We start from the raw sequence: 25,169 nt of genomic DNA, 5'->3' as shown, positions 1-25,169 counted from the left end.
CCTCCTCATCTGCAGCATGTACAGCTTCATTTGAACCCTGTGTCTAGCAGTGGTGCAGTGAGGTGATTTTGACCCTGGCCTTACTGATCTTGTGTATTAACTCAGTTGTGAAGCACACAACTGACATTTCTTCCCCTCCACCCCCCACACAATCCATGTGCTGTTCCATTCTTTAAAACTGCTTCTACATTCCTTATATGTCAGAACAACTGCTTGCCAACCCTGATGTAAACAAAACAAAACAAATTCTCTGAGTGCATGCAGTTTCTCATTTTAAACTTGCTTAAATCATAGCCCCATCATGACTAACAAGAATAAAATGAGTTTGCTTCCCCGATGCCCTCATCACCTGCTACTTTCTGGGTGATCATTTGGGATGGCGGGGGCGAGTAGCCTGTTGGGTCGTGGACTTTGGCTCCAAGGTCCAACCTGCCCTACTGGTGTCTAAGCTATGATCCCACTCCATGTGTACACATAACCTTATAGTTTAATAAATGAGCAAAACCACATGTTACTTAGGGAGCAATCCTATGCATGTTTAGACAGAAAAAAGACCCAGCATTCTCCTCCCAGCCATGCTGGCTGGAGCATGCTAGGATTCACAGGGCTTTTTTCTGTCTAAACATGCATAGGATTGTGCCCTTAATCTGTGTGTGACAATAGCCTGGCAACACATTTCAAAATGCCTTTGGAGCGAGTGGCTTGCAGTTGAGAAGAGGCAAAAGGAGGAAGACTGTGTCTCACATTTTTCCTGGCCAGCTGCTTTTCATCTCACCCCCATTGTTTGTTTGTTTGTTTTCTATATGAAGTTCCATATCTATGTCTGCAAGGTAGACATGAGTCAGAAACACTAGTGGGGGTAAAAAGACAAATGTAGGTGGAGTTTTCGGTGGAAAAGCAGCTGGGGGAGGAGGGTTAAGCACGCCCTTTCCATTCCCTTTCTCATTTGCAAAGCAGCCCCTCCACACAGCTGCAGCACAATGCACAGTTTGGCCCAGGTATATAGTTAAATGAAAGCTTTCAAAAATGTTCAAAAAGTTTTCTTCTGATTAGTTGATTCTCAGTTCATCTGTCTTTCTTCCTGCCAGCAGCACATGTGTGTGCATTGAGATGTGAGAGATTTTTTTTTTTTTCTGGACTGTGGAAATCTAAATTGGGTAGCTGTTTCATCCAGCAGTGAATGAGTTAAACAGGTTACTTTACTTCTTTGTAAACCTTTAATGGAAACTCAAACAATGGATATAGAATGGAGATACTGCTTGGTTAAAAATAATAATAAAGTAAAAGGGAAGAGGAGGTTGGCCAAGGAAGGCAGAAGTCCGGGCAAGTCCACAGGGCAAGTCTCAACTATGTATGAGAGAATTTGCAGTCATCTGGCTGCTGCCAAAAGAACTGCCAAGCCCTCCCTGGTTCCAGCAGATATTCAAGTCTCTTCTTTGGAGTTTGCAGTACACCCAGTTAAGAGATTCCCTATGTAATAGAGAGGCACTGAGAGTAAAATAGGAACAATCTGCAGAAGTACTAGAGGTTGTCAAGCTTCCCCAGGCTTAATTTAGATTGGGCCTAGCAACTATGAGTAAAGCGGAAAGTGCTTGTGAAAAAAATGTTTCCCTGAGGGTTCTACATTATATTTGTGAGGACCCCTCACATGGCAGCTGTGACAAATTCTGAGGTGGCTCCTGAAGCCCACTGCCCCCTTCATTTTCCTTCTCATCCTCCCTCTTTCACCCTCAATTTCTCTTCTCCAAATACTTGAAGATAGCGCTCTTTGAATGCTTCAAAGGTTGTCACAGAGAGGAAGGCCAGTATCTCTTCTTGATCATCCCAGAGTGCAGGACACGGAATAATGGACTGTCAGAGCAATAGGACAATGGAACCAATTCCCTAGGGAAGTGGTGGGCTCTCCCACACTGGTGGCATTCAAGATGAGGCTGGACAGCCATCTGCCAGGAATGCTCTGACTTGGATTCCTGCATTGAGCAGGTGGTTGGACTCAATGGTCTTATAGGCCCCTTCCAACCCTACTATTCTATGATTCCCCACTGGTGCTCTGGTGGCCAATCCAGTATGGAGCAGTGGGGGGGGGGTCAGGAAGGGGAGTCTCTGGTCCCTCCCAGTCTCTCTCCCTTCCTCCCTCATTCTCAGCATGCGAAATGTTGCTAAGTGTGCACAGGGCGCCTTGGGAAATATATTTTGTCAGTTGCCCTGGGAGAACTACATTCTCCCGGGCCTCCCAACATACTAATCTAATGATGTTGGATGCACCAGAGATGAGGTGAAGAGGAAGAAAGATGGGAGAGGGGAGAGAACATCATCCCTCGCCTTTCACTCTGGCTGGGGAGCAATCACTGTAGCCACAATGGCAGCAAGGTAAGCAAGCAAGTAGATAGAAATGGGAGGGAGAAAGAAATTTCAGGTCATAGGCCTCTTCTATAGAAGGCAAGCATTTTGAGGCTCCCAAGTTCTAAGGCCAAGCTTGGAATATATGGCCCTTGGTGGCATTTCTTAAAAAGTATACAAACATGCCTGGAAAGCAATATGTAAAACAGCCAGGATCCAACTCATTCTTTAGAATAACTAATGTGTGTGTTCAGACATGACACTAAATGTTAATCCGTAATTGAAATGTAATATCTACATTGGCTGTAATGTCAATTGAATTTTTAAACTGAATTTCTTCCTCTTTTGATTCTGCATTAACAATATTCACATATATTCAGACATATATGCAAAAAAGGGTCAATGACATTTTAGCATCATATGTGAAAATGTCTTATGATTCCCCCTTCTAAATTTGGCATTATTTTGATTAATTATTGTAAAGATATTGGACAGTCATACGTTTTTCTAGCCAAGGACTTCAGTCTGATATAAGCCCCATTGAGCCCAATGGGCCTTTCTCCTAGGTAAGTAAGTATAGGACTGCAGACTGAATGTTATTCTCTTTTTATGTTCCCTGGGAGCAGTCATTTCTTTGGGGGAAGCCAATATAGAGTGGTATAAAATCAATATATATTTTGTAGGGTAGATATGCCCTATGTCTGAAACTGGTACTGCTTACTTTCATGCTCTCTTAGTAAAATAAGGGGAGCTACTCTGAAGTAAATGGTCTGAAGTTTTCAACCTATGTCAGTTCCAGATAAATCACAAGAATGGTTTTTCTCCTTTCACCAGCACCGCTGTGGTTTCTCTATACTTTTAAAATAGTTAGAATGGCTTCAGTAAATGGCTTCCAAAATGTTCTGCCCACTAACATCTTTCAGTCCTACGGAATCAGTCAGCAGGACACACTGCCTGGCACCTGTTTGCTAGTGCCATTGCTTGTTATGATATGCTTATATGACCAACATTTCATTGTAGCCATGGTCCTAACAACTCAGGCTGCAGATAAAGAAGGAAGTTGTCTATGAAAGTTTATATCACAATAAATGTGATAGAATCTAAGGTCCTACTACAATACTTTTTGCTGCCAAGGCTAAACTGCTGGGATCAAGGGTTTATTGGGTTGGATCCAACCTCCACACAACTAGAAGTCTGCTCTCACAATAGGACTTCCACTCATGTGATAGGACCTCCCCATCTTCTCTTCCCCACTGTAACCCCTCCCCACACCTCTGTTTCGGAGGTTTCTCCAACACTCTGGAGCAGATTTGTTTTGGTAGGGGTGCACGGAAGACTGCAAGGGGGAAGGGGAAATCCATTCCATCAGGGGTTCCTTTCAACTGATGGAACAACACCATTGGATACAAACCTTTGTGCTTTATTTATTTTTTTATTTTTGTTAACTTAGGACCCTTAGTTTTAGGATTGTGCTAATTCACCCAGCAGGGGACTCAGGTCTCTCCTTCCCCTCACTTACTTGTTCAGTTTGGTGGATAACAGTTTTGATATCAATTTCATATATTCAACCTTGATCAATGATTATACTGGTACCAGTTGCAAGAGATACTTGGGGCATCACTCTAGCAATCAGGAGCACTTCTTTCTTCCATCTTTATTTGGCAAGTAAATTTGGCATTTTAGATGTAAAGATGTAAACTTCCCTTCTGGATGTGGACCTGGCCTCCATTTTATCCTCTATTTTGAACCTGTGCTGTTTTCACTACCAATCATTGTTCATAGGGGAAAGCCTGTAGCTCAGTGGTAGAGCATCTGTTTTGTATGCAGGAGGTCCCAGTTTTGATCCCTGGCATCTCCAGGTAGGGCTAGAAAAGAATCCTGCCTGAAACCCTGGAGACCCCCTTCCAGTCAGTGTCGACAATACTGGGCTAGATGGACCAAGGGTCTGACTCAGTATAAGGCAGCTTCCTGTGTTCTATACGCATAACAAATCCGCCCTTTCTTGTATTTATGTTAATCTGGATATATAGTGAATGTAGAGTCTACGTTGTAGACAATCACAGAAAATTTGGACATTGTCTATAATGTATCTATAGATTTTCCTGCCTCAAAATGTTACTTTGATTTTTTTAAAGGTGCAATCATAGCTTTGGGTTGGAGTGCTCTGTGCTCCAACTCTGTTGGAGTTCTGACATTTCCAGAACTTTGCTGGGCTCCTGCTAGCAGGGTGGAAGTGGGAGAGGAGTAGTGTTTGCTGCTCTTCCTCTCTATGGGCATCTCTAAACCAGCCTAAAATCCTGCATTTAAAAGGGGACTTTCTGCTTCCGTTTTAATGCAGGATCACAACGACCCCCTTTTTCACATGCTTCCTTTCCCCCCACCCCTTTCCCCTCCTTCTCTCCGTATCTGAGTCCTCCATTATCTTTCATTGATCTCACTCCTCTTCTTGCTGCTTTTACTTTTTTCATGGAGGAAACTGAAGCAGAACGCAACGGGTAATTTGATAGCTCATTATCTGCAGTCTATTTAAAAATGGAACAAAGGGCATTTAGTGCAGGAGACGCCTTGAATGATTATGGCGTCATGTAAAGAGCCCGCAAACTTCCGTGAAGGTTGGAGCAATCTCAATTGCAGGATAAAAGCTCCATGACATGTGAAGAAGCACTGTGTGTGTGCTTTTTAACAAATTCCCCTCCATTGTGAGCAGGCCTGGTCTAAATGCTTCTCAGTGTTGGTGGCATGGCTGGGGGCTGGGGGGGGCTTTGACTCCTTTAGAACCAGAGCCTCCCCTGCTCTGTTCTCACCATGCCCCTGTTCCACCCCTTTCCCCTCCATCAGGGCGGTGAGGGTACAGATCTTTCCATGGGGTGGCAGGGGGTTGGGGAGAGACAGATCTGAGACTGGGTTCCTCCTCTGAGATGGGAGCTCTGTCTCCAATCTCAGAGGGAATTTCCAGTTTATCCTATGGCTCCTTGGATGCTATCCCAGGGACTATAGGATTGCCTATAGGCCCTAGCCCATATATATATATATATATTGTTTTACAATCTAAGTTGTAAAACAATATAATTTCAAATATATTGAAGGAATATATTCCTTTGAATATATTCAAAGGAAGGGAGAAAAGGATGCAACCTTTGTCAATTTTTTAAAAATATAGCCACTTTAAATTCTGCCCATGAAAAGTTTTACTTCAGAGATTCCACAAGACATCCAAGAATAATAATTCTACCTGGTCTTATAATGTGCTGTGATTATTTGGCTTTACTTATATGTCTCAGGAAACCTTGCCTATAAGTTTCATAATCGTCCTTTGAGATATCCTATTCCCTTTTGCTCTGTCTGGATTAGTTTTTTAAAATATACAAATTAATTTAGTGTCTCGGGCTTTCACTATTCATTGATGTTGCCCCTTTAAACAACACACACACATACACACACACAACCCTATATTCAGGATAAAGCTCCTCTCATCAACATGCAAGGAGCCTGCTTGTCTGTCACATCGCCCACATCTTCTCAATCACTCCCTTTCATTTATCCTTTTATGCCCCTGTTTTAACTTATGCTGCTGCTGCTGATACTCGGTGACAGAAGGAACCCAGCTGAGCATTAATCCCTCTATGGCTATATGAGACCAGTCCAACTTGATCAGAAGAACATAACATCAGCTTACTAGTAAAAGGGGAGCTTGCTGTAGTACCCATGAGGAATAAACCTATAACTGGAGCTAATTACATGCACAAGTTACATCTTAAAATAAAAAGTACTGACTTCCTAATAATCAAAACATATTTCTTGTCACTGAAGATGTGACAATGTCATCCATCTCTGTTCTTTCTTTGAGATGTATTTTAGAGGAACAACATTCTCTTGGTGTAAGTTCTATAAACTGAGAGTAACTATATGATGCATGTCACATAGGCAATTCAGTAGCTGCATATCCACCTGTGTTTCAAAGGTGTTTCCTGCAGCAGTGTGTAGACGGATGTAGACAAAAAAAATTAAGCATCAGGGCTCCTAGGTACCTGTGCACAGTTGTTACAGTTACATGTATATGTAATGCATGTTGTTCAGATCACTGTGGAAAAAAACACAGGAGTGATACCCACTGGTATATGCAGCTGTAGCATTTGTCACATAATATAGATAGCTGCCCTAAGATCTAATGTGCATGTTATCTTTGACTTGTGGCTCCTATATCACATTAGTTATGCATCACATGGTTGCTTAGAATGCATCACATGACTGTTTCCCTTACCAGCATCACTGGCCCTGATGCAGATGTGGGAGCACAAGATGAATGGAGTGCCCACATGATTCGAGTGACCCATTTAGATATTGGCAATGAGACATGGGATCTGACCACAAGGGAGTAGCAACATTGCTGTGAAGGTGAGAAGTAAATTAGGCTTTCATGATAACACCTTTAAAAACTGAAGTTCAATATAAATGCTTACAGGAAAAGCCATAGTTGAGTCAGAATGGATGAGAATTGCATTTGGTTAATTTAGCATCTGCCTAATGTTGATACCTGATAAAAAGACATTTCTTTCTCCACCCCCCTTCAGCTGCCTCTTGGTGATGTGCCCCAGGTGTGCTGCATGCATGACCACACTGGTCTGAATGGATTACAAATACAACATATGCACCTTCATAATACCCAATAGGGCTGCATGTGTCTGAACCCAGGTACCCTTCTGACTTCCTGATCATACTTTATTCCACCCCACCACCTTCACATTCTTTTTTATGCATCCTTAGGACATGAGTAGGACAAAGTAATTTGAATACAGCTGTGTTTAAGATTCTGCTGCATAAATGTGTACGTTCAGACTCATGGCACTGCAAGCAGATTCAGGATATTTCACAAATGCAGCAGCATGGGGTGACCTTAGATCCAGTTCTGGCAACCTCTTGAATGGCAAGAGTTATCCATGGTTTTAGGCAAAAAATAAATGACACCCCCATGTCTTTGCCCTGCAGTCAGAGAGGTTAACCATGTGTTAACCATAAATGAAGGTGTTAGAGCTTAAACTTTCCTCTTTGTTTTGAAAAGCAGCTTTCAGATGGGGGAATTGAGACCAGAGAAGTGATGGGGGCGGGGGGGGGGGAGGTGCACAAATCTTTTCCCAATCCAAATCTCACCCTTCCAAAAAGGATGACCCCACTCCACAGGGGTCCATGTAGGTGAACTAGGTGGTCACCTAAGGCACCAAGTTAAGTGGGGCACCAAATTTGAGGGGAAAAATAGAAATAAAGAATACAAATAAAAATGAAAATTTAATGTCTCTATTGTTTAGCTTGAAAAAAAGGAAGGTAAGGGGAGACATGATAGAGGTCTACAAAATTATGCACTGTATGGAGAATGTGAATAGGGGGACATTTTACTCCCTCTCTCATAATACTAGAACTCGTGGTCATCCTATGAAACTTATTGGTGGGAGATGCAGGGCAGATAAAAGGAAGGACTTCTTCACACAGCACATAGTTAAACTATGGAATTCACTACCACAGGAAGTAGTGATGGCCACCAATTTGGATGGCTTTAAAATGGGGTTGGACAAATTCCTGGAGGAAAAGGCTATCAATGGCTACTAGTCTTGCTGGCTATGTGCTATCTCCAGCACCAGAAGCAGTGAGCCTATGTAGTATACCAGTTGCTGGGGAACATGGGTGGGAGGGTACTGTTGCACTCATGCCCTGCTTGTAGGTTCCCAGTTGACAGCTGGTTGGCCACTGTGTGAACAGAGGGCTGGACTAGATGAACCCTTGGTCTGATCCAGCATGGCTCTTCTTATGTTCTTACATTCTTATATTTTAATGAATAAATTCAGATTCCCAGTCTCTACTATGGATGTCAGAGAAATCTGCAATGGAATCATACAAGTTCACATTTCTATGAATTTGACCCATGGATTCTACAGCAGACTAGTTTTTCCCAAGTTGCAAAAACTTTCCTTTGTGGACCATATAACTACAAGACTCCCTTCCTGTTGCGCTCATGTCCTGCTGGTGGGTTTCTCGTGGGCAGCTGGTTGGCCACTGTGTGAACAGAATGCTGGAGTACATGGACCCTTGGTCTGATCAAGCAGGGCTCTTCTCATGTTCTTATGTTCTTATGTTTTTTTCTGATCTCAGAAACATTGGTTGGACAGATAGACAGACAGAAAAACTCAATAAATATGATGCTGTTTAAATAAATATGCTTTAAAAACATAAAACATAGGGGCAAAATGTTTCCCAATCCCAATAAAAACCTCACCCTAGATCTGCCCTTGGGGTTTGGGGCCGGGGTGCCGATTGCATGGTTTGCCTAGGGCACCATTTGCTGCTGGTCTAGGATTTCCTGCCCCTCCAGGGGTTTTGAATACATGTTGCAAGGCCTTCCTCCCACCACTGTTTCTTCACTCTTGGTTCCCTACTCCAAAGCTGCTTTTTCAGAGAGAAAAAAAAGGCATCAGAGGGCTAATTTGTGCTTGCATACAACATGTCCTGAGCCTCTTTAATGAAAGAAGCTATAAATTCAACTAGAGCCTTAGAATAAGTTTACATATGATGAGTCTCCCATGGATCTACTCTTTTCTTGTGGCAATGTACTTTGGATAAACGTTTCCCACATGATTACTGTGGCTAGCCATGGATCTCTGACTGAACCTCTGAGGCAGGAGTGGGCAACATGTATCCACCCATGCCACTGAATTGGGTAGTGGTGGCAGGGGAAAAAAAAGAAATGATTTTAGTACTATGGAGTTCTAAAAGGGTCAAATTTAGCTTGAGAAAAAAAAGCTAAATGTCATCCTTTTAGCACTCAGTAGCAGTTTTTAGCACTTTGCCCAAATTTGGCAAACGACCAACTTTTTTGCATATACCTCATGGAGTGCATATCACCCTGCAAAATGCAGGTGGGGGGTGGGGACTGACTGTTGGATCCCCCAAAGTTTCACACACATGCTCTAAAGCATCCTGCTGTGACCATGGTATCCAGTCAACGTGTATCTATGCTACTATTGTTGTTGTTCACATATAAAGTGCCTAAAATTTGTCCCAATGCACTATATTTGTTCTGTACATGCAATGGTATCTGTTGCCTCATGTCATCATGTTAGACCTCCTATCTAATAAGTCACCAGGATAGTGTCTTACTGCTGCTCCCAACTGTTGTTGGATTGCCAGTTGTTTGATTTCTTGCCTGTCTTGCTCAACTACTAAAGATTCTTCAAAAACCTGAAAAAAGTATCAGCAAGGTGTTTCTCCCCCACCTGTGCAGTGAATACTTTGGAATCACTTCAGGGTACAGGTGAAACTGAGTGGTGGATATCAATTCCACCTCTACAAGTGAAAGGGCTTCGCTAGACTCACTGCAGAAGTATGAGTAAAGTCATGTCAGTGTCCACACACACACAAACACAGACCAACTTTGCTGTCTTTAAGAGGCCCAACAATCATCCCAAACTGTGTGCCAAGGCTGGAAAGAGCAGTGTGTGTGTGTGTGTGTGTGAAACTGATGCGACTTTTGATGCTCACTTCTGCAGTGAGTCTGGGAAGCCTCTTCACTGAAGAGGAGAAACTGGCAACCTTGAGGTTGCTGCATTCAGTATACCTTTTAAGGAAGGAAAAGTAGGAAACAAATGCATTTCATAAATATATAAATAAATGTCATCACACACTTCTCAGCCTCTGCTGCAGAGGTGAATGGTGAGCCTTCTCAGTTTAATGACCCATCCACCCACCTCTTCTTTCCCAACTTTTGTGTATATGCTGTGTGCGTCCAATCATGGCTAATTATTTTCTTTCTCAGCTACCTTCTCGAGATTGTTTCCATTTAGGATCATGAGAAAAGGACCACCCATCTCTGAAGAAACAGGGCAAAAGCAAGGCTTTACAATGAAAACAAACTGCAAAAAAAGTTGGGTGGGTAAAAATGATCATATTGCATAACAAAAAATATGGAAGTGGCTTGCCCTGCCAAATGATCACAGCAGAAGTGGGCAGCTTTGTGGAATCACAGTTGCGTATGGCAATGCCACCATCCTGCTTGCAAAGTCTCAAGAGGACGCCATGAAACAAACAGGTCTGAGGGATGTCAAGATATGCTGACAGACAGGAAGTGGGAACAGACCAAAACAAATTATGATTGACAGGAAAAGAGGAAGCAGCAGAAAAAACACAGTCCACAGGGAAAGCAAACTGGAATGAAAAATATATAGAATCATAGAATAGTAAGGTTGGAAGGGGCTTATAAGACCATCGAGTCCAACCCCCTGCTCAGTGCCAGAATCCAAGTCAGACTGTCAGAGGCTCAGAGCATCCCCGACAGATGGATGTTCAGCCTCGTCTTGAATGCCTCCAGTGTGGGACGGCCCACCATCTCCCTAGATAAACTCCCTGTGGTTTTAATGTTCTATATATTTTAAATTGTTTTATTGTGTGTTGTTTGGTTTTAATTCTTGTGAACCGCCCAGAGAGCTTCGGCTATTGGGCGGTATAGAAATGAAATAAATAAATAAATAAATAAATAAATGGTTCCATTGTCACTTTGCTCTAACAGTCAGGATATTTTTCCTGATGTTCAGCCGGAATCTGGCTTCCTGTCACTTGAGCCCATTGTTCCATGTCTTGCACTCTGGGATGATCGAGAAGAGATGCTGTCCTTCCTCTCTGTGACAACCTTTCAAGTACTTGAAGAGTGCTATCATATCTCCCCTCAGTCTTCTCTTCTCAAGGCTACATGCCCAGTTCTTTCAGTCTCTCCTCATAGGGCTTTGTTTCTAGTCCCCTGATCATCCTTGTTGCCCTCCTCTGAATGCCCTCCAGCTTGTCTACATCCTTCTTAAAAGTGTAGTGCCCAGAACTGGACACAGTACTCCAGATGAGGCCTAACCAGTGCTGAGTAGAGTGGAACTATTACTTCTCAGGATTTGGAAGCTATGCTTCTATTAATGCAGCCAGCAGCCCAAAATAGCGTTTGCCTTTTTTGCAGCCACATCACAATGAACAATGTGCATTGCTGCACATATCAATGTGCAGCTGTGTTAGCTGGATTTATGCAGAATACATACATATGGCTCATGAAGAATGATGCAGATAAATATGTATGTACTGGGCCTCTTATATTTGCAAGGCATGGACACACTCAGTGAGCTGTATGTTCTGCCCTAGATACAGCATTCCTTCATAGGAACATAGAAAGCTGCCATATATTCAGTCAGACCAGGTGGTCCATCTAGTCCAGTACTGTTGACACTGATCAGCAGTGGCTTTCCAGACTTTCAGGCAGGAATACTTTCATCCCTACCTGGAGTTGCTGAGGACTGAACCAGGGACCTTCTGCATGCCAAGCAGGTGCTCTACCACTAAGTAGGGATGTAGGAGAAATCTGCAATGGAACCAAATGAGTTCAGATTTTCTTGAATCAGATCCACGGATTCCACAGCAGGCTGACTTTTCCCCTGTTGGGTGGATTCCACGGACATGCAGATGGATTTTCTAAGTTTCACAAATTCTGCACAAATTTTGCTGTAGAAAAATTAGGGATGTACGAAAGTCACTTACCTTTTCGCGGATTGTGTTCATGATGGGGGGGAGGTGCTCCGTCCCTCCCCCAGGAATCCTCGATGGGGGGGGAGGCGATCCGATCCTCCCCCCCGGAATCCTGCCCGGCCGGCTCTGCTCTGCGGCAGCTCCACGGAGCAGCCGGCCAGGGCCGTCTGCAGCTGGACTTCCGGCCGCGGACGGGCTGCTGCAGACGGAAATGGTGGCCGCCATAGCGGCCGCCATTTGCATCCTTCCAGGCTGCTGTGATAGGCTACATAAGTATTTATGTAGCCTATCACGGCATGCCCAAACCCACCCCCAAAAAAGGCGTACGCAAATGGCGGCGGCTACACCATTTGTGTTCCTTATTTTTCGCTGGTCTAGCCACGTAAATATTTACATAGGCAATTACTGAGAAAAAAGGGGACCGCAAATAGCGTAGTGGGTGCTATTTGCATTTCTTTTTTTTCCTCTGTAAAAGCCTACATAAATATTTACATAGGATAAAATGGCGGGGAGAAAAAGAACGCAAAGAGTGCCCACTATGCTATTTGTGGTTCCCTTTTTTTTTGCTGTAATTGCCTACGTAAATATTTACGTAGGCTAGAATGGCAAAAAATAGGGAACGCAAATGGCGGCCGCCGAAGCTGCCGCCATTTGTGTACTTTTTTTTTTTAAGGGTTAGCCGTGATAGGCTACATAAATTCTTACGTAGCCAATCACAGTTCGAAGGATGCCAATGGCGGCCGCAGCAGCCCGGCTGCAGCTGGCCAGGAGACCAGCCGCTGCTGAAACCGCTGCAGCCGCCGAATCTACTGCATCCGCCCCAGGTAAGTTCCATCCTGGGGGATTCCATGGGGGGGCGGGGGGGGGCAGGAAGCCATTCCACGACAGATTCTGGGGGGCTAAAGAATCCAGCCTCACTGGAATCTGTGGCGGAATTCTCTGCCATCCCTAACAAAAATACACAAAATAAAAAAAACCTTGCTAAAAATGCACATTTCCCGCATAGACTAAAGCCTGAAAATGTGCATGGGGGAGATTTGTGCATTTTTGCATGTGTGAATTTGTGCAAATGCAAATTTGCACAAATTCAGAACAAAAAAAACCCCAATTCCATTAATGGGTGGACAATGGAACAAAAGGTGCCTGACAATCTGTGAAACAATCCATACATCCCTACCACCCAACCATAACCCTTCCCTCAGAGCCTCTTGACTTGCACTCCCTGCATACATCATGCCCAAAGACGATCATGTCAGGCACAACTACTCTCCTTCTCCCCCCTCCATTAAAATAAAAGCTCCCAGAACAGTGACTACCTTTGCAAAGTTTGTATAATGAACTTTCTGACTGTGCAGATCAAGCAATGGATTTGCCTCAAATTTCAATAGGTGAAATGTGAAATATTATTACTAGTGATGGACTAACTTAGTGAATTTATTATTTACTTGGAAAGTAACAGATTCATCCATGTTAGTTCAAATGAGAGTTCTCCTTTCATATGAAATTTCATTCCGTGTATACAAGTTTTGCACATGCACAATATTAAGGTGCATCTTGGGAGCTGTAGTCAAGTAGCGTAACGTCCTGCATCACCATATTATGTGCCCCCTTTCTGGGTGGTTATTTTCACATGGCCTGCATGCATGATGATATCATGCAATGTTTACTTGCCTTTGCCAATCCATCACCAGTATGATGACGGACCTGCAGAGTCTTCCTCCTCCTCCTCCACCTCATTCAGAACCAGAGCTGCGGTGGAGGTGGCAATGACAATAAGGGAAGCAGCTATGGAGACTGCTAGTAAGTTTTCAGGGGTTCTAGGTGGTAAGAATATCTGTGCACTACTTTATTGTTTGTGCTTCAGAGCTCGTAATTAATTCTGAACCTAATAGTGAACTTGTAATACATAGATTCAGGCTTGCTACAAAGGTGAGCATTATGAACAGATGAGTTTTGACCAATGAGCCAACTCATTACGAAATTTGGTGGCATCAGTAATTATTGTTACTACATTTGTTCTTCCTACAATATGTGCATGGACCTTTCTGGTAGTTTTTCTGTCAAGAGCCATGTAAGATAAGTTAGGCTGAGTGAGAGAGAGAGAGTGACTGGGCCAAAGTCATCCAGTGATCCAAGTGGTTGACTCTGAGTGGGGATTTGAACTCAGGTCTCATTGTCCCAGTCCAATCCTCTAGGTACTATACTGACAGAACTGTTTGTTGTAATTCTTAAACAACACTGGGCTAGAACTTAGAGGTTTCTTTCCAATACACTGTTTCACAGAACCTTGATGAGGTGTCTGCCTCCCTTTTTCCTGTTACAGTTCTTTTGTCTTCTGCTTTTTTCCCCTTTTTTCTTTTCTTTAGTGAACTCAAAACTAGCTGTCGTAGAACAGATATGAATCATGAAAAAGAATCAAGGGAAGCACAAGATCAACAGGGCAGTGAAGAATAGAAGGAATATATGTAGGGATGGGGAAATCAAAATAGAAACTCTACTACGTATGGGATTTTTAGAAGAAGGTAAATACCTTGAGTAGGGCTGTTATCCCATGCACACTTACCTGGAAGATAGCCACATTTGACACAACAGGACTTTTGGAATGAACAACCATAGGACTGGGTTGCATGATGCATAATGCAGGAGCTGAATGGAAGAGGGATGACCTGATTTAGGCAGAAAGGCAAGTGGCATGGTCGAGTAGGTGTCACATACAGGAGGTGTCACAATGGGGCAAGGTTGAGTAAGTGCTTCCATCTGAACAATTGGCTGTTGGAAATGTCTAAACTGGGGTGCAATGCTGGCAAAGAAAGGAGTTAGGAAGAGTTGAAGCCAAGTGCAAGCAGATTTTACTAACAAAGGAGAAAGTGACTGTTTGTATTGTAACATTACAAGAGAACATTAGTTATTGGGCAGTTGAAAAATGTATTAAATAAAAAAAAATGTAAAGCAACCTGGACATGTTGACGCTTCAGTCATGAAGGTGGAGAACTTCCCAACTATGGAGCTAATATACATAGACTGCAGTCCTATACACATTTGCATGGGGTTAAATTCCACTGAGCTCAGTGATCCTTACTTCTGAGTGAACATGTATAGGATTGTACCACTAGTAGGCTGTATCCAATGTTAGTTCTACTTAGAGTAGACCCATCAAAATGAATGACACTTAAACTACACTAACATTGGGTATGACCCAGTATAAATATTACTCTGCAAGGGACATTTTCCATTACATAACCATCCTCAGCCAGTCTGTCATTTCAGAGGGCCTGTGTGAAAGCAAATGATAAAGCAAAATGAATATATATATATATATATATATATATATAGAGAGAGAGAGAGAGAGAGAGAGTATGCATGTGTGTGAATGAATGAGATTTTAATATATGGATCTTTCTTCAGACAGCCTGTCATTTTTCACTACTATATTTCCATCACTGCCAACGATCTAATGCTGCTTCACCATTCATGTCCCAACGAACACCTCAAGTCAGGTAGACACATAGCAGGTTAATTAGGGGGCTTGGTAAATTGAATCTATGGACTGTAATTACCGGCACTCAAGACCTGCAATTTCTGTTTTAATTTTAATTAAAATAAACAGTGTGAAGAAGCTGACATCATAGCAGAGTAACCAGCATGTAAGTCACAGTTAATTATGTTGAACTGTGGCCTTCACTGTTTGGAAAGGAGGTTCTGGTGGGGGCTTGAGTTGAATATACACATCCTGGACCTGAACTTAGTAGAGTTTAATTAATGGCTGTACACGATGACTCTCCTTTTGTGCGGACAACTCAGTTTGTTAGGGACAGTGCATCAACTAAATATGAAGGAGTTGTTAGCTTCTACTTTTGTCATAATTAATTAAATAGTATGTGTTATTTAGATTTTTGCTTTTGCTTTTTGATTTCTTCTAATACCATTTTTTTCTGGATGATTGGGGGCAGCCAGGTCCACCAATGGATAATGATGGAGCACTAAGCTTAAGTCAGATACCTTCCCCTGACTCCAGTGGGACTAAATCAGTTTGAACTCTGTTAGTCTGCCTTAACCTCCTTGAAGATCAAAGACGTAGAAGCATTAGCAAGCTCAGAGGCTATATGTGCAAGATCATTAACAAATTAATGCGTAAGCTCAAGTAGGAATCCCACTTACATTACAAAGTTATTCATATTCCACTCTATCTCTGCCAGGTATGGATTTGGTTAGAAACAGTATGAAGAGAAAATGGCAAAAATTAACCATTTGGTACCTGGTTGGGAGTCCAGAAGACAGCATTGGTACATATTAACTTGTGGTTGCAAGATCATTAGCTCTGTTCACTGCTGTTGACCGCCTTCCACCTGGAAACCTATGTCCTCACTGTGGGAGGCTGTGTAGATCCAGAATTGGCCTTCATAGCCACCTGCAGACCCACTGCTAAGACTCTGTCTCTGGAAGACAATCTTACTTGGTCATGAGTGATCACCATGATGATGATGAAGGGGTGCTCTTGGACTGAGAACTGTCACTTGAGGCACAGGTGAATTCAGTGCACAGAGCACTTTTTATCAGCTTAGGCTGGTATACCAACTACACCCTTATCTGGACAGAGATAGCCTAGCTACAGTTATCCATGCTCTGATCACTTCTTTTCTGGGTTACTGCAATGCGTTATACGTGGGGGGCTGCCTTTGAAAATGGTCTGGAAACTTCAGCTGTTCCAAAACAGGGCAGCAAGATTATTAACAGGGACTGGCCAATGAGCTCATATTATGCCAGTACTCTTCCAGCTGAGCTGGCAGACAGTCCATTTCAGGGCCCGATTCAAAGTGCTGGTATTAACATTCAAAGCCCTAAATGGCTTGGGGCCAGGTTATCTGAAGGATCGCCTCCTCCCATACGTGCCTGCCCAGAGCTTAAGATCATCCTCAGCGACCCTTCTCCATGAGCCCCTGCCAAAGAAAGTGAGGTGGGTGGCTACTAGGAGGAAGGTCTTTTCTGCTGTGGCACCCCAGCTGTGGAATGAGCTCCCTACTGAGGTTCGCCTGGCACCTACCTACATTGTATTCGTTCCGGTGCCAGGTGAAGATGTTTTTATTTTCCCAGGCATTTTAACATTTTAGTTTTCTAGACTTTTAGCTTTGCCATTTTAAATCTGCATTTTAAATTTCTGCACTGCTGCTAGGTTTTATTCTGGTTTTATTCTGGTTGTATTGTTATACTGTGGTTTTAATGTTTTTATATTTTATATTGTTTTACTGTGTGCTTTTTGGTTTTAATTTTTGTGAACCACCCAGACAGCTTCAGCTATTGGCCGGTATAGAAATGAAATGAAATGAAATGGAATGAATGAATGAATGAATGAATAAGGGATGTCATCAGGCACTCTTGTTATCTTCTGTCTGCTCTGGAAATATTGAATCATCATGGGTGAAGGTGATGAGGGCAGAGTTCCTGCACCTTTCATAGTTGTGTGCAGAAGAGAGATGGGTGTTGCTGTTGTTTATTTGGAGATTTTTCTCATCCCGATATGATCAGCTGCATCTCCCCGAAATTCCTCTTCAGCTCAAATATTAAAGGAGTTTGTATTAGGACCCCTCTTCCCATTTGTATCATAGGTGTGGAGCTCCATTATTAGTCTGGCTTAAGAGAGATCTGCAGGGGAAAGAAATTTGAGGGCACCCATCACCAAAACTAATTCCCTTCCACTTAGATTTCCCCTCGCATTCATTCGCCATTATCCACATCCAGAGGGATCCCACCTATTCCCATCTGGTGATGATCGGGACCCCCTAGGTTTCAACCCTGGAAGAAGTGGTATATAAGCTTTTCCTTGTATCCAGCAATATCACGCTGACCACTGAATTATTACTGGGGTGTGGTGGAATGAGGAGTGAGTCACTCATGGCTTCCCACATGCCCATTTTCTTGCACTGATGGGGAGAAAACTGGCAGATGCTCTGCCTCCTACCCAAAGACACATGTAACAATTAGATCTAAGAAGAGATACAAAGGATCTCATGTCATCTCAAACAAGTGCCTCCCTACACTACTTAGGGAGGACTGTCTCACTGTTAGGGATGTACGAAACACTTACCTGCTTTTGTCCAGGGACATCTGCAGTGGGGGGGAGGCATTCTGTCCCTTCCCCCGAAATCCTCGATGGGGGGGGGAGGTGATCCGTTCCTCCCCCCAGAATTCTGCCTGGCCGGCTCCGCGGAGCCGCCGGCCAGGGCTGTCTGCAGCCAGAGTTCCAGCCACGGACGGGCTGCTGCGGACACAAATGACGGCTGCCATACCAGCTGCCATTTGCGTCCAGCGAAGCTGCTGTCATAGGCTACGTAAGTATTTACGTAGCCTATCACGGGAAGCCAAAAAAAAAAACAGCGTATGCAAATGGCAGCAGCTATGGAGGCCGCCATTTGCGTTCTCTATTTTTTGCCGTTTTAGCCTATGTAAATATTTATGTAGGCTATTATGGCAAAAAAAAAGGGAACGCAAATAGCATAGTGGGCGCTATGTGCGTTCCTTTTTATTTTCGCCGTAATAGCTTACGTAAATATTTACGTAGGCTAAAACGGCAAAAAAAAAAAGGAACGAAAATGGTGCCCACTACGCCATTTGCATTCCCCTTTTTGTCACTGTAATAGCCTACATAAATATTTACGTAGGCTAAAATGGCGAAAAACAGGGAACGCAAATGGCAGCCGCAATAGCTGCCACCAATAGACACAAAAAGGGAAAAGAGGCTATGGAAGGACAAGACTCTCCAGTGGTGGTGACCTGCAAGGTGTGTGCAATGTTTGTTTTCTTGCCTGAGAACAACATGGCCTACACCTGCAACAAGTGCAAGTTGATCACGCTGCTGGAGGAAAAAGTAAGTGGACTGGAGCGGCGACTGTCAACCCTCCGGGGAATAAGAGAACACGAAGAGTTCTTGGACAGAATGGGGGAACTACAGCAGCAAAGGGCAGACCACAAGCTTGAAGAGCAACAGCAAGATGAGGCAGTGGGAAATGCTGAGGTGAAGAAAAATGGAGTAGAGGATACTCCTTGGAAAACGGTGACAGTTAGGAGAAGAAGAACTAGACGACACTCTGCACCAGTGGAAGCGGTGGAGCTGTGGAACCGATTCCAGGTACTTGCAGATGAGACTGGAGGACAGCCTGCAGAGGAAGAATCACAGGGGAACCTGCATGAGAGTGAGCAAGAGGCTAAAGGTCAGTCAAACAGAGGCGATGAAACCCAGGCCTACAAGAAGAAGAAGAGAAGAGTGGTAGTAGTGGGAGACTCCTTGCTGCGTGGGATCGAGACCCAAGTATGTCGCGAAGACCCGTGGACTCGCCAGGTATGTTGTCTCCCGGGAGGACAGATTAGAGACGTGACTGAAAGGTTGCCTGCACTCATAAAGCCCACTGACAGGTATCCCTTTCTTCTCATCCATGTGGGAACAAATGATACCGCCAAGCGGAGCTACGAAGAGATCACGTCAGACTTTGAAGCTTTGGGAAGGAAACTCAAGAACTTTGGGGCCCAGATAGTTTTCTCATCCATCCTTCCAGTAGTTAGAAGAGGGATAGAAAGGGAACGAAAAATACTCCGGGTGAATGACTGGCTACGAAGGTGGTGCCGACGAGAGAGATTTGGATTCTGGGACCACGGGCTATACTTCCTGGAAGATGGGCTGTTGGCTAGGGATGGGTTGCACCTCACAAAGGCTGGGAAGAATGTGTTTGGCCACAGCATGAAGAACTTCATCAGGAGGGCTTTAAACTGAATCCTACGGGGAAGGGAGATGTAATGTTGGGGGTAACAATGGACGTAGGCGCATGCACTGCAATGGAGAGAACAGCTCTGATAGCGTCCAATAATAGTCTTCAGACACAGGTAGGAAGAAAGCCAGACTATGAAGCACATGGTCTTCGATGTCTATATACTAATGCCCAGAGTATGGGAAACAAACAGAACGAACTTGAACTCTTAATACAGGAGGGAAATTATGACTTGATAGGTATAACTGAGACTTGGTGGGATGACTCTCATGACTGGAATACAGCAGTTGAAGGATATAACTTGTTCAAAAAGAACAGGAGGAACAGAAAGGGAGGCGGGGTTGCACTGTATGTGAAAAATACATATCTCTGCACAGAAATACAGGAGGAGGAGCTTGGTAGCCCCATCGAGAGCATCTGGGTTGAAATAAATGGAGCAAAGAATAAAAGGAACCTGGTGGTCGGAGTCTACTACCGGCCACCCAATCAAGGAGAAGACAAGGATGAAACTTTTGAAAAGCAAATAGCCAATGTTTTAAGGAAGCATGATGTAGTAGTAATGGGGGACTTCAATTTCCCCGATATTTGTTGGGAGACAAATTCTGCAAAACATGGCCCCTCCAGGAAATTCCTGACTTGTGTGGCGGATAACTTCCTCCTACAGAAAGTAGAGGAAGGAACTAGAGGATCGGCTATCCTTGACTTGATCCTAACCAACAGAGATGACTTAGTGGATAAAGTAGCAGTTACAGGAACTCTGGGGGAAAGCGACCATGTTGTACTTGAGTTTTTGGTTCTAAGGGAAGCAAAAGCCGAGTGTACTCAAACGCGTACCCTGGATTTTAGGAAAGCTGATTTTAATAAACTCAGAACAATGATCAGTAAGGTCCCATGGCAAGCAATGCTAGCGAGAAAAGGAGTCCAAGATGGGTGGGAGCTTTTAAAAAAGGAAATTCTCAATGCACAATCACAAACAATTCCAACAAGAAGAAAAGGTGGAAGACAACAGAAGAAGCCAATGTGGCTTCACAAAAAGCTTAGGGATGACCTGAAAACAAAAAAGGACACATATAGGAAGTGGAAAGAAGGCCAAGTAACAAAGGAAGAGTACAGGCAGGTAGCACAGAATTGCAGGGATGGCGTCAGGAAGGCTAAAGCGGAGAACGAGGTGAGGTTAGCGAGGGATGCTAAAAACAACAAAAAGGCTTTCTTCAGCTACGTGCATAGTAAAAGGCAGAGGAAAGAAACGGTTGTTCAGCTATTAAATAAGGATGGCAAAATGATAATAGAGGACAAAGAAAAGGCAGAGGTGCTCAATTCCTACTTTGGCTCAGTCTTCTCCCAAAAGAGGGTCTATGACCCCCCTGGCAAAGGCGAAGTACAGGCTGAAGGGGCAGGATTGCAGCTTGAGATCGACAGGCATATGGTCAAGGAACACCTCATTACTTTGAATGAGTTCAAATCTCCAGGGCCAGATGAACTGCATCCTAGAGTCATAAAGGAACTGGCAGAAGAACTCTCAGAACCGCTGTCTATTCTCTTTGAGAAATCATGGAGGACAGGGGAAGTGCCAGATGACTGGAGGAGGGCTAACATTGTCCCTATCTTCAAAAAGGGTAAAAAGGAGGAACCTGGGAACTACAGACCAGTCAGTCTGACATCAATCCCTGGGAAAATTCTGGAGCAGATCATAAAGCAATCCATCTGGAAGCACCTTGACAACAATGCCGTGATTACTCGAAGCCAACATGGATTTGTCAAAAACAAGTCCTGCCAGACAAATCTGATCTCATTTTTTGATCAAGTCACCTCCCTTGTAGACCGTGGGAATGCTATAGACATCATATACCTCGACTTCAGCAAAGCTTTCGACAAAGTGCCCCATGATATCCTGATGAGCAAACTAGCTCGAAGTGGGCTAGATGAAACAACGATCCGGTGGATCCACAGTTGGCTACAGAATCGGACTCAAAGAGTGCTTATCAATGGGACCTTCTCAAGCTGGGGAGAGGTAACGAGTGGGGTACCGCAGGGCTCAGTCCTGGGCCCAGTGCTCTTCAACATTTTTATTAATGACTTGGAGGAGGAGGTGCAGGGAATGCTGATCAAATTTGCAGATGACACAAAATTGGGAGGGATAGCTAATACTTTGGAAGACAGAAACAAAATTCAAAGTGATCTGGATAGACTGGAGTGCTGGGCAGAAAACAACAGAATGGCATTTAATAGGGACAAATGCCAAGTTCTGCACCTAGGAAAAAGAAACCAAATGCACAGTTACAAGATGGGGGATACGTGGCTCAACCACACTACGAGCGAGAAGGATCTTGGAATTGTCGTCGATCACAAGCTGAATATGAGCCAACAGTGTGATGTGGCTGCAAAAAAGGCAAATGCTATTTTGGGCTGCATTCATAGAAGCATCGCTTCCAAATCCCGGGAAGTACTAGTTCCCCTCTACTCAGCACTGGTTAGGCCTCATCTGGAGTACTGTGTCCAGTTCTGGGCACCACACTTTAAGAAGGATGCAGACAAGCTGGAGAGGGTTCAAAGGAGGGCAACAAAGATGATCAGGGGACTGGAAACAAAGCCCTATGAAGAGAGACTGAAAGAACTGGGCATGTTTAGCCTTGAGAAGAGAAGACTGAGGGGAGATATGATAGCACTCTTCAAGTACTTGAAAGGTTGTCACAGAGAAGAAGGCCAGGATCTCTTCTTGATCATCCCAGAGTGCAGGACACGGAATAATGGGCTCAAGTTACAGGAAGCCAGATTCCGACTGAACATCAGGAAAAACTTCCTGAGTGTCAGAGCAATACGGCAATGGAACCAATTACCTGGGGAGGTGGTGGGCTCTCCCACACTGGAGGCCTTCAAGACGAGGCTGGACAGCCATTTGTCAGGGATGCTCTGACTTGGATTCCTGCATTGAGCAGGGGGTTGGACTCGATGGCCTTGTAGGCCCCTTCCAACCCTACTATTCTATGATTCTATGATTCTATGAATTGCGTACGTTGTTGTTGGGTTTTTTTTGGCTTCCCATGATAGGCTAGATAAATACTTACGTAGCCTATCAACGGGCTACTATAGGGATGCAAATGGCATCCCCTATTCAGGATGCCATTTGCGTCCGCAGCAGCCCGGCAGCAGCCGGAGCTGCCACCGGAACCGCCGCCGGAACCGCCGCCGGAGCCGCCGCCGGAGCCGCCGCCGGAGCCACTGCCGGAGCTGCAGCCGCCGCCGGAGCTGCAACCAGGTAGGCTCCGTTTTGCAGGGCTTTTGCAGGGTGGTGGGGCGGGTTGCTCCATTCCGCCACAGATTCCAGGGGGCTGAATTCACTGGAATTCGGCCCCCCTGGGATCCGTGGCGGAATTCTCTAACATCCGTACTCACTGTGGAGAAAATATATGTGGCCCAGACATTTATTAGGCAAATACATGAAGAATAATTCTATCAAAGCTTATTAGTCATGGTGGCTATGTGCAGGTTCAGAGTCATTATTCTGGGGCACAAGAATGGGAGAGGACTTCCTGTTTGTGGGCTTCCCAGGGGCATCTGTTTGGTCACTGTGGGAGAACTCCAGGAGGGCTCTTCTAATGGGTTGCATTGAATTCACTTGTGTCACCCCTCAAGAAGGAGGGAACTGCTGGTGGAGCTAATTTTTCCTTCGTTGTACAGCCCCCAATATGCCCCCCCCCAGTTTGCTGATGGGGGCACATGGAAGGCTGCAGGTTGAAGAGGACAGGGAAGTCCCATCACAAGAATGGATGTCTGCTCATGCGAACATTGAATCCAACCCTAAGTCTTAAGACTTTGAAGTAGTTCAGGTCTTCAAGACTTGTCAGCTGCCAGCTGAGTACAATCCTCCAACAATGTACAGTGGCCCATCAGTGGCTTAATAAACTTCCTGCTTCTGCCATCTGGCTGCAACTGCAAAAAACAAAGGGTTGTGTTGAGCACATGGGAGGCCACAGTGGATGGCTACTGAGCCCATTGTTGTGCTCGGTGGGGTCACAGTTCATGCAAACCTGCAGTAGAAAGTGCAGAGCCTCAGGTCAATTGCATTTATTAAGTAAGTTTGTTTTTGCACAGTGGACAATGTTCAGTTAATTCTAGGGATGCATGAAACAACTTACCTGTTTCGTTTCGTGACATCCGCGGAGGGGGAGAGGCCTCCCCCCTCCCCCCCCCGAAAACCTCACTGGCTGGCTCCACTCTGCAGCGACTCCATGGAGCTGCTGGCCGGGGCTGCCTGCAGCAACATCCAGCCGCTGCTGGGCTGCGCAGGGACGCAAATGGCGGCCGCTGTAGCCGCCGCCATTTGCGTCCCTTTTTTTCACCGTGATAGGGTACATAAATATTTACATAGCCTATCATGGTGAAAAAAAAGGAACGCAAATGGCAGCGGCTACAGTGGCCGCCATTTGCGTTCCCTTTTCCCCCCTGTGATAGGCTATGTAAATATGTATATAGACTAGGGGTGGACGAAAGTCCCTTACCTGTCCTCGAAGGATGTTCGCGGTGGGGGGGAGGCGCTTCTCTGCTCCCCCCGCGAAGTTCAGGCCGGGGGGGAGGCTTCCCGCCTCGCCCCGGCCAAAATTCAGGCCGGGGAGGAGGCTTCCCGCCTCGCCCGGCCACGAACGCGAAAGTTTTAAAAAAAACAAACGCCTCCTGATAGGCTATGTGACGATTAACGTAGCCTATCATGGCTAGATCTGCAAAGTCAGCCATGATAGGCTACGTCAATCGTCACGTAGCCTATCACGGGTGACTTTAAAAAAAAAAAAAAAAGCGCGTACGCTAATGGCGGCCCCCATAGGGAGCTGCCATTCGCGTTCCTTATTTGGTCGCTGTAGTCTACATAAATCTTTACGTAGACTACAGCGACCAAATAAGGAACGGGAATGGCGGCTCCCTATGGGGGCCGCCATTATCCGTATGTGTTTTTTTTTTTTAAAGTCACCCGTGATAGGCTACGTGACGATTGACGTAGCCTATCCTGGCTGACTTTGCAAATCTAGCCGTGATAGGCTACGTTAATCATCACGTAGCCTATCAGGGGGCGTTTTTTCTTTCTTTTATTGCAATGGCGGCGGCGGCAGCCGGTCGAAAGACCGGCTGCCGCTCCCGCCCCGCTCGAACACCCGCCGAACCGCCGGCCGGACCCGCCGCTGGGAGGGACAATCGGCGAAGGTAAGTCCCGTCCCGGGGGGGGGGGCGGGGGGGTTTGGAGGATTTCTCCCCGAAACTTGTTCAGGGGGCTGAACACGTTGGCGCTCGGCCCCCCGAAGTTTCGGGGAGAAATTCTCCGCCATCCCTAATGTAGACTATCACGACCTCCGCAGGGACGCAAATGGCATCCCTGCATTAGCCGTGATAGGCTATGTAAGTATTTATGTAGCCTATCACGGGAATAATCGTGAAGCGAATGGTGGCCGTAGACGCGGCCGCCATTCGCAAAGCAGGGCGAACGGCAATAGCTAGGTGCTCCGTTTCGTGCACATTTTGTGGGGGGATGGGGCGGGGGGG

The sequence above is a fragment of the Heloderma suspectum genome, chromosome 4 (genome assembly GCF_057233095.1).
Source record: "Heloderma suspectum isolate Gila_16-S chromosome 4, 16-S_ref, whole genome shotgun sequence".
Lineage (NCBI taxonomy): Eukaryota > Metazoa > Chordata > Lepidosauria > Squamata > Helodermatidae > Heloderma > Heloderma suspectum.
This window is presented reverse-complemented; position numbering follows the sequence as displayed.